The sequence below is a fragment of the Lagenorhynchus albirostris genome, chromosome 9 (genome assembly GCF_949774975.1).
Source record: "Lagenorhynchus albirostris chromosome 9, mLagAlb1.1, whole genome shotgun sequence".
NCBI classification, from domain to species: Eukaryota; Metazoa; Chordata; class Mammalia; order Artiodactyla; family Delphinidae; genus Lagenorhynchus; species Lagenorhynchus albirostris.
The window spans coordinates 88,767,053-88,777,946 of record NC_083103.1 but is presented as its reverse complement, the minus strand read 5'-3'; the positions used below and the strand labels follow the sequence as shown (position 1 = coordinate 88,777,946).

The window sequence follows — 10,894 nt, the reverse complement described above, 5'->3', positions numbered from 1 at the left end:
GCGTACTGACACTGATGTAGATGTCCAAGGACCACAGTAGTCTATCCAAATGGGATCCTTCTGGAGCTCCAGACTGGCCCTGGGAGGCTAGTGGCTTCCCTTTGGACCCTTGGAATCAGCCAGTCTGTTAATGCCTCAGAGCCTGCCATCCCCGGTCACCGTACCAGTGAAAGCCCCTCCAGTTACCCCTGCTCCACAGGACACTTCAGGGCTGCTCCTCCCTCCCCACCCCCACCTCTCTGTTTTGCTCTCTCACCAACCTTCCCTCTGGGCCACTTGAAGCCCCCGCTAACTGGTAAACGCCCCTACATCTCGGACCCGTTTCCTACACCCTGTGATCTTAGATGAAACCCAGCTCTCTGCTCAGGACATCACTCCCCAAGGCCACCACTAGCCTTATGGTGCCTTTGGTAAATTAGAAGAAGGTGGCCCCTCTGGTTAGAAGGTCACATTGATTAAAAGCGCCCCCCTAGGCAGTCCAGCTTCTGAGGACCCAAAATGTGATCAAAGCTCAGATTTCAGTCCCTCCCCTCCTCGGACGACGTACTAACTGACAGATCCCAGTCTGACCACTTCCCTGAAGCCCTTCATGGAGACGGCTCAACATCCCCACCCCCCACCGGACCCAAGGTCAAGAAGGGGGGTGCTCTCCTCTTCACCCCCCGCTTCCAAACCTTCACTCTTCCCCTTCCTGCAAAAGCCTCTGCCACGAGGTTGTATGAGCCTCCAACGTTCCTCGTGACCATCGACCACCAACCTCACACTGAAGACCGACAGCCCTTCTCACTCTTCCACATCCGCCATCTTGCTGGGAAGCCTGGCTCGTCCAGCACTGAGTCACAGCTCACAGACCTCCTCAGCCCAGTGGGCTTGGTTTCATTTCCTTCAGACTCCCCCAAATCCAGGAACCTTGTCAGAATTGTCCCGCATCAGAAATCTCAAACTCCAGTAGCCCAGCACCCAACAGTAAGTCTCCTGCGCTCACTCCCTCTACACCTGTTCCTCAGCCTGAGGCTCCTGGCCCGAGTCCTTCATGTTCTGTCCCTCAGCCTAGACCACACAGTTGACCTGAAAGCATCTACCTTCTATCTCCTTCTTCTGAGAGAACCCAATGCATCCCATCATCCGCCTCAACCCTCCTCTTCTGTTGAAGAAAAGCACACAGTTCTATCATGGCACCAGGGGCTCCAAACTCAACTGTGTGCTGAGCGCTTCAGACCAAGGATCTTCCTTGTGCTTTGTCGGCCACCTCTCCCATTCTCCTCAGGAACCGCTCCAACCTCCACAGCCCTCTTCAAGACCCCACCCACCCACCCAACCCCAAGCCCTCCATCTCAGCAGACCACAACTCTTCCTATCTTAGTGAGAAAACTGAAGCCCTAAGATGAGAGTCTCCCTAACTTTCCAGCCCCCACCTATACACTTACCCATGTGCACTCCTTCTTCTCCTTCTTCCCCAGAGTGAGTGTCCTTCTTCCTACCCCAGGCCAGTCCCTACCTCTGTGTTCTCCACCTTTGGAACCTGTTTGTATCAGTTGTCACTCCTTATCTTTCTTTTTTTTTTTAATTTTTATTTATTTATTTTTGGCTGTGTTGGGTCTTCGTTTCTGTGCACAGGCTTTCTCTAGTTGAGGCAAGCGGGGGCCACTCTTCATCACGATGTGCGGGTCTCTCACTGTCGCAGCCTCTCTTGATGCGGAGCACAAGCTCCAGACGTGCAGGCTCAGTAGTTGCAGCTCACTGGCTTAGTTGCTCTGCGGCATGTGGGATCTTCCCAGACCAGGGCCCGAACCCGTGTCCCCTGCATTGGCAGGCAGATTCTCAACCACTGCGCCACCAGGGAAGCCTCTCTTTTTTTTTATTTAGAGTATACTTTATTAGTTTCTGTAATCAAACCCATGTAGATAAGACCTTACATATTTAATATAGTGTGCTACCCCTGTACAAATGGAAAAAAATGTTTGATGTGTTTAGACCAAATGCTTGTTAATTTCTGTACAATGCCAACCAAACATGGTACAACTGGGATACTTCTTCCAAAGTTGAGGGCACCACTAATGTTTCTAAAAATTCAAATTTTATGTATATAACAATGAGTATATATATGAAGAGAGGGAGAGAGACCAATAGCATATGTTATGCGTTGACAGCAGCGACAGCTTTTCCAGATTCTGCAGTCATACAGAGACATCCATTAAAAAAAAAAAAAAAGATAAAAAACAAAACCCCAGGAAACAGCAAAGTTCTGTTACTGTTGTGGTACCTGGATAGGTACCTGTGGTACCTATCTTTTTTATTGGCTTCTCAATCATCATCTGAAAAGAAAACAGTCTAGAATAGCCTCATTGAAAACAGCTCTGATAAAGCACAGTCACTACTACACATCATAAAGCAGGTACAAGGTAATTCACAGGGGTAGGATACAGTACTGTCCTACATCTTTAATACCGGAGGATACAATTTAAAAGGCATCATTTGAGTCTTGATTCTACTTTTCCAGCAGAGGGCCCAAAGGTTGGTTATGCCACAGCTCTGGCACAGAAATGCACCTTCTTGGATAGGATTTCCTTTCTTTAGTGGCACTGTTCTAGGTACTCACTGATCTTCATGAACATCAGTTAAAACCCATTTAAAAAAACAAACAAAAACAACCACTGGATTCATACAAAGATGACCGAGGAGAGGCAAGCAAGACTCAACAAGTACTTGACCAAATCTGTCAGGTCTGAATGGGAAGAGCTCCATGGAAGAAAGGAGATGCCAGGTAGAACTTCAAAGCTTCGGGCCACAACCAAAACCCAGCATCATTTCAAACAGAGGCAGTGGCCAAACACTGCCCACTTGGATATGTTCAAGGATGCTGACATCAATATTTCCCTCATCCAGGAAGAGGGGGAGATCAGTTGCTGAACTTTGATTGTGTTCAATTCAATCACCATGTTACAAAAATAGCAAGTTGTCATAATAAAAAATAAGGCTCCTCTACCAGTTATCTTATGTTTTCACCACCAAGCCTACAAATGCTACCGCCATATCCAAAGAACACAGGGAGCAAAGAAACCACATCTGATGTCTTAGCTGAGACCACATTGTTCAGGCTAAGCTATTCCTCTGTGGTGTCATTTCTCTCGTATTTCTGGTGTGTCATCTAACCGTAAGGATTTTAGTTCTAAATTATATGCACTCAAGGAATGTGTGCACATATTCGTACATAAATTCTGGTTGAAGATGCATGGCCATCCAGAGAGCATGTTACATAGTAGGGGCGAGCTGGCAAAGCCTCGTTTTCCTGGGTCAGCAGCTGTGTGTCACTGTAAATTGCTCCTACGTCCCTTGTGCACCTCCAAGCTCTGGGCAGGATATTGTCCCAGACCATTTTACCCCTGGCTGCCGGCATTATCTGACTTCATTCTCCCTCTTTCCCTGTCCCCTCCCCCAACCCTTGCAATAAACCACATTTTTGAGCCTTTATTTCTTCCATTTTGATTGCCTGAGGTTTAACTGGTCCAGTTCTAACAGGTTTGGTGGCTATGGTGGGTGCAGGGGGTGGCTTTTCTTCAGCTTTTTCCTGACCAGGAGGGTCAGTCAGTGTTTCAGGAGGTTTACTGTAACCACTGTCCACTTTCTGGACTTTGCCTCCTATCTGTTTGCTCTGTTGCTGTTCAGCGAAGAACCACTGCATGGACTGAAAAACCTCTGCTCTCTGCCAACACCTAGGACCAAGCATCTTGTGGCTGAGTCCTGTTCTCACAGCTCTCTTCTGGGGTGCCAACTGTGTAGGAAATGGTTGTGTCATTCTCACAGTGGCAGGGGCTGACCGGAACGGCTTCTCATAGACAATGCTGTTTGTTTTGCTGGACTGGCTGTTCAGACTTGTGGAAGTAGCCCGGAAGGGACTAGATGTTGGTATGGTGCTTCTACTGCTGATTGGAGGTATGCCTGGTTTTATATCAGTGCCACTTCCCAAGGCTTTTAGTTCCATTTCAGACATTTTTTTACTGCAGTTGTGATCATGCTGTGCTGAGTTCCAGCAGGAATTAATCCTCTGAAAGGCTGGCTTATTTGCGCAGGACGACTCATGCTCTGTGCCTGCACTTGTGGGGTGGGATGCTGTAATGGGGGCTAAAGAGTCTGAAGCAGAGCAGTTAAAGGCTGTCCCGTAGACCCAAAATTAGGCAAGAAAAGCTGGAATGCTGGTAAAGGTACTGCAACCTGCTGGAGAGCCCTCGGTGACTGGGCAGTGTTATAAAAATTTGTCTGACCAGGCTGTTGTAGTTGTCCAGAATAAAGATTTGAAGCCTGGGTGAGATCCACTCTAGCCCGGAGAAGATGTGTATCAGTCAGTTGGGAACCTTCTAGTCCTGATGCCTGACACAGCTGATGTTCATACAATACAGGAATAGGCTGCATATTTGAAGTTTGTTGAAAGCCAAGACCCAATTGTGCCTTGGCAGGTCTCCGGAGTTGGACAGCTGGAAAGTTGCGGATGGCAGTACCAGAAAGGACCATAGACAGCAGGGATAGACTGCTTTGAATAAAGGCTGGCTGAGATACATACAGTTGAAGTGAAGAACTAAATAATGCCTGAGCCTGGGAAACAGCAGGTCTAGCACCCAGTAGGGCTGGATGCTGTCCTTGCAGTGGTGCATAAATAGGGATTGGAATCTGCTGGACTGAGTTTGGCTGAGAAAGACCTTGTTGGAAGCCTCATTGCTGAGCCAAGGATGGTGGAGCCAATCGTGCATGTTCAGTGTTGAATAATGACTTGGGTCCATAGAGAAAGCTGGGATTTGAGCTGCTGCAGACTGAGACACATAGACTCGTGGACTCTGTTGCTGCTGGGTGATGAGCGAAGGCATACAGCTTAACTTGCAGAAGGCAGGCTGCTTGTCTGGGGTTTCAGGTTACAAGTATTAGGAGGGTGTGATGTGGTTGTATTCACTTCTTATCTTTCAACCTCTCCTTCTCTAGTGTTTTCCTGCCTCTTATCCTATAAATACATTCAAGTATTGCAACATTTTAAAAACAAACAAAAACCTTTTTCACTTGGGTCTCCCAGCCCCACCTTATCTCCCTTCTTCCTCCCTTATTAAAATCTATACTGCTCTCCCCACTTCCTTCCCTCCCCAATTCAATCCACTGCAGTCTCTGATCTCCTAGTCACCACTCCTCAGTCAAAAATCATCAATACCTTCCTATTGCCATATCCAGTGGAGAGCTTTCTATACTTTTCTTATTGATGCACTTGACTCTATTATTCACTTTCTCTTTCTTAAAACTGTCTACTCCCTCATGACTGTAACGCCATCCTTTCTACACAAGTGTGAGTCTCCACTTTGGAATCCCCCTCCATCCACCTCTTAATCATTGGGGTTCCCTGTCAATCAGCCCTTAAACTACTACTCTTCACATTCCACACGGTGTTCTTGGACAATAGCATTCAATGTTGAAGTTTTCACTATCATCTATATTCAGGTAACTCACAAGTCTATATCCCAGGCTGGATTTCCTTCCTGAACATCAGATTCGTGTATACAACTCTGTGCTAGGCATCTCCACCAGGACATTTCACAGGCACCTCAAACTAGATCTGTCTCGAGCTGAACTCATCCTCTCCACTCTTACCCCAAACCTGATCCTCCTGTGTTCCCCATCTTAGTCAACGGCACCATCATCCACCCTTCCGGTCATCCTTAACCCCACCCTCTCCTCAGCAATCTGCCTCTAAGATCTGCTCTATTTATTGCCCTGATTTTTAAAATCTATCCCCTCCCCTCTATGCCCTGCACCTGCTGCTGATGAATTGTGTGGTGATTCATCACCGCTCACCTGGACTATTGAGACAGCCTCCTAACTGGACTCCTAATTCCAGATTTTTCACTTTCACATCTGTTCCCCACATAATCGCGGAAGTGTGTGATCCAGACCAAGATCTGGCCATGTCACTCACCAGCTTTAAAACCCATTGCCTATAGGATAGAGTTTTAAATTCTTGGCATGACCTACAAGGCCTCCCATTACTTGGCCTCTATTCAGTCTCCAGCGTCAGCCCCATCAATCCTGGTACTGAACATTATGTCGCAGTAATTCTCTGCTCACAGCACAGTTTCATCCTCCACACTTCTCTTATTCAGGAAAACCTCCCCCCACCTCTCCCACTTGTCTGGGTCATCTCCCCCCATCTTTCAAAACAACTCATCCACTGTTTACTCCAAAACTCATTCTTGCCCTTCATTTGTACTCCTAAAGCATCCTGTGCTTACCTCTATCTTAGCATTTACCCATGACTTTGAAGCTACCTGCTTATGGACCTACCTCCCAACACTAAACAAAATGCAGAATCAGGGATTGGGTGCTGGGTGCTGGTCTTTGCTGGGTGATTGCCCACTGCCCCCACCACCCCCGGGCTGAGCAGAGTGCCTGACACGTACTAGGCACTCAAATAACAATTACTGGATTGACTGTCACAGCAGGGCTATGAATCAGAGACAAACAAAAATACGCAGCCTCAGACAGCAAGTCACACACTAGTAGGTGGGAGAGCAGCAACTTGAAACCAACGCTAAGGCCTGTGCTCTTTTAAGCACAACCTGGAAAACATAAGCTAAGTGTGGAGGAGATGAGAATGACGTGTCAGGGTACCAGCCTAGGGGTGATGGTATATGTGGAGCGATCTAGGGAAATGAAGGTGAGCTAGATTCTGGGGGCAGCAGCATACAGTCCTAAGGCCCTGGCGTTGCTGATTCTCAGCAGAGCCCTGATGTGATAAGCTGCCAGCAGTGCCAGGCCTGAGCTGCCCGGTAGGTAAATCTAGATGCTAGGCCTGAGGCAGCCAGTGTCCCCACAAACACTCAAGACTGTGCTTCACAGCCACCTTCTGAGTCCTGCGCTTACCCCTCTCTCGGGCACAAGCCTCCAGGAAGTTCCTAGTGTAGATCAAGACAGGGAATATCCAAAGGATATTACAAGATAAATAAATGTGGACCTGTGTGAACAAGAGCTGCCATGTCCCTCAGCCTCTCTTGAGGGAGGTTCCCATCCTTCCCCCACCCACCCTCCAGCAGCCTTCCCATACCACCTGAAACAGAAGGCGGCCACCAAAAGGAGTCAAGTGGCAGAGGCTGAAATAAGCCAAGGAAAGCTCAAGTCCAGGACCCCACAGAATGAAGGGAACATTCTGAGACAGCAGGCAACAAGGGGGACCGTTAGATGTAGCTGAAGGGCCCACACCTGCATGCATCGAAACGGCCCTCCCTGCCCTGGAGGAGGATTGTTCTGGACAAAGAAGGTACAAGGGCATGGGGTTGGAATAACACCAGTGAAAGAAAACTAAACATATCTATGTTTACAAAACACAGGAAGCCAGTAAGGGTGTGGACAACAATGGATAAAGATGGGGTGCCCTTCTCTGGTAAAATCCATGTCAAAGGCAAAGAGCCAGAATGACCTCATTAGCAGAGAAGCTGGCAGGTATCCAGGGCATGAACACCCCACCCTTTGTCTTCACCTGAGTGTCTGGGGGCAAGCCAGCCTATCACCTCCCCTAGAGAGTTCTAGAGAGCTCATGTCCTGCCTGGGGAAGAAGTCTGGAGCAGCCTTGGCTCTAAATCATGTTTCATTCACAGATGGAGACATTCACACACCTCTCTCCACACTGCTTCTGCTCTGCAGACTGCAGTGAATGTTTTCAGTTTACAAACTTTCACAGGAAAAGAGAACTCGCTATCTATCCTCTTTCCCACCTCCTCCAGCCAATCAAGCCCAGCGCCACCCCAGTTCGGCTGCAGTGAACAGCTCATTACAAGCTGGACAGGTTGCATCCTAGAGCCCAAGCGAAGCACCCACAACCCTGATTCGCCTGTCATCGCTCAAGGAGGCATCCTCCTCCGGAGGAAGTGTGGGCAGCTCCCAGGCCCCACCTCAGTGGACTCTCTCCAATAATAATAACAAAAAGGAAAGCAAGACTTTACTGAGTGCCTCTCTGTGCCAGGCATTGTGTTCCACATGTATCAATATTATCTCATTAAAATCTCCCAACAACCTTATGATATGGGTGCTACCATTATCCTCATTTTATGGAGGAGGACTTATTAGAGCAGTTCAACGTATTGGTCTGAGGTCACATGGATAGCAAAAGGTGAATCAGGAATGCAACAAAGATCTTTCTTCCCAACTTCAGAGATGCTACTCTTAACCACTCACATAGAAGGGACCATCTTCCTTGCCATTCATTGTATGGACTATGATTTTGATAGCTTCTGACAGCTGCTCAAGTTTTCAGAACTTTCTTGGTTTTCCATTGGAGTGTACGCTTCCTGAGGTCAAAAACCATTTTTAATGGACCTTTGGACGTGATACCAAGAACATAAATGCTGACTGATCAACTGAAGGGTTCAAAACACCACGGATGTTTAATAAATGGTATTTATTGGTTGTTATTAAAAGTCACTAATATTTCACATACCAGGTAATTCCCTTCCTCTAGAGCAGGTTTTCACAACCTCAGCACTACTGACACTTGGGTCTGGATAACTGGTGGTCATGAGGGTTGTCCTGTGCATTGTAGAATGTTTGCAGCACCCCTGGCCTCTACTACTCACCAGTAGCACCCCCTCCACCAGTTGTGGCAACAAAAAATGCCTCCAGACATTGCCAAGTACCCCGTGGGTGGCAAAATCACCCCCAGGTGGGAACTACTGCCCTAGAATAAACAAATAAAGATAATAGCACTTATTCTCTCAGCATAAAACACAAGAAAGCTTATTTCCACCTACAATAAAACAGCACTCTTATTACTCAGTTAATAAGTATAGAGGTCCTGAGAAGTACTTACTAAATAAAAGCCCCAGAGCACCAATTTCAGAAGATCAAGATAATGTTCTTGTTATGCCTGAACCAAATCACTTTCTGCTGCTAGAATCTTGTGTAGTGGGATGTCAAGCCCGTGGGAACCCACGGCCAAAAAGGAAAGGCCTGATTTCAAATCCCAGCTTGTAGCCCCAAATCATTTTTTTTGTAACAAGATGGAGTAGACATAAATGTTTTTAAATCTCAGCTCCTTTACTTACTAGCTTCTGGTCAATTCACTTAATATCACTGGGTCTCAATTCCTGTAAGATGGGAGTGATGGTTCCTAGCTCATGGGATTGTTGTGAAGATTAAATAAAACAGATGCAAAGCAAGGTCTGCCTCAGGAGGGCTTAAAAATAGTCACTCCTTTCCCTGTCCTCACTTGTCACCAGGCCCTTCAGAGCATGATACATACCAATTTATTTTTGCTTTCTCCATGCCATCCAACAGAGCTGGCCTCAACTCTGGCTGCACCTGAGAATACCTGAAGAGTTTTCAGAATGCTTTGCTGCACCTGAGAATACCTGCAGAGCTTTCAAAATGCCTTGCAGCACCTGAGAATACCTGCAGAGTTTTCAAAGTGCTGATGTCTGGGCCCCACTGCATACCAACTAGATCAGAATCTTTGGCTTGAGAGTATATATTGTAAGCATTCAAAATTTTATTCATGATAAAAGGAATACATTATCTTTCACATAATTTTCTTTATGCCAAATAATAAAACAGTAATAATGTTTGTATCAGTTCTTAAAACATGGCAATATTATATTATCATTAATAATCAATACATTATAAATAATTTAAATAAATCAGTATATCTCCAAATGGCATCTATTGTATTCTTAGGATCCACATGTTCCATTAGAATTTTTAGATTTTATGTTTCAATTTCAATCATCATTTAAAAATAGCCCTTATAGTTGGGGGGGAGGGATAAATTAGAAGCTTGGGATTAACATACACATACTATGACATACAAAATAGATAACTAACAAGGACTACTGTATAGCACAGGGAATTCTATTCAATATTCTGTAATAACCTATATGGGAAAAGAATCTGAAAAAGAATGAATATATGTATATGTATAACTGAAACTAACACAACGTTGTAAATCAACTATACTCCAATAATTTTTTTTAAATAGCCCTTATATGTTATTTGTTAAAAAGCATCTTTGAAATGGTAATTCTCAACTGAAAGATATGTTAGAATAAGACTTTAATTTCCTAAGTCAATGTTTCTCAAAGTTTCAGGAAACAGTGCTACAAATATTGTATCAATAACAAATTACATAAGTGACAAAACTGCATTTGTACACAGGCTAAAAATAGAGCCTATTTGTTATCAGGAGAGTAGATACTGTTATTTGTTTTGTTTTTAGGAAAGATAAGAAGCTATAGTATACAGTAATAATATTTAAAATGTTGCTACATCGTATCAATTCAGTACAAAAGGAAAACAATCAGAGTTCACAATTAATGGCACAAGTTAGTAGCATCTAACAGAATTAAATGAATTAAAGGATGTTCCTGTGACTCAACTAATGAAATGATATTGAAAAGGGAAAGGTATGGGCTGGATTCAGGGCTGTGTTTCAATAGGGTTGTATATTACATCAGCACACCATAAACTCCATTGGAGCAGGGGTTTGTCATTCCCTCAGTGCCTACAACAGTATCAAACCCAGAGAAACAGTCAGCCAACGTCTCTAAAATAACGAACCCCACCTTCCTCTTACTGTGTTATTCTTTCTACTCTTATTACCCTTAGATCCTTAATTTCTTCTTTTTTAAATCTTATATTTCTGTTAGCTACCTGAAATCCTATATGAATAAGGTAGGATTTTAGAAAATCAATACACTTTTAAAGAATTGGAGGTAAGGGAATTCCCATAAGTAGCAACTTTCTTTGACTTTACCTCTGGAGAGCTGTCTCCATCACTTTCTCATCAGACGACCACATAGATCCATGGCTCATCCAGGGAGTCCTAAGTCACGCCCCACTGATTAAACCATCCTATGTTTTCTCACTATTGAGCTGT

General features: G+C 45.2%; 1 pseudogene; it reads right to left on the bottom strand.

Moving 5' to 3' along the window:
* Window positions 1–990: 990 nt before the first annotated feature.
* On the bottom strand, window positions 991–5,902 carry LOC132526543 (protein PRRC2C-like; annotated as a pseudogene).
* Between the last annotated feature and the right edge of the window lie 4,992 nt (window positions 5,903–10,894).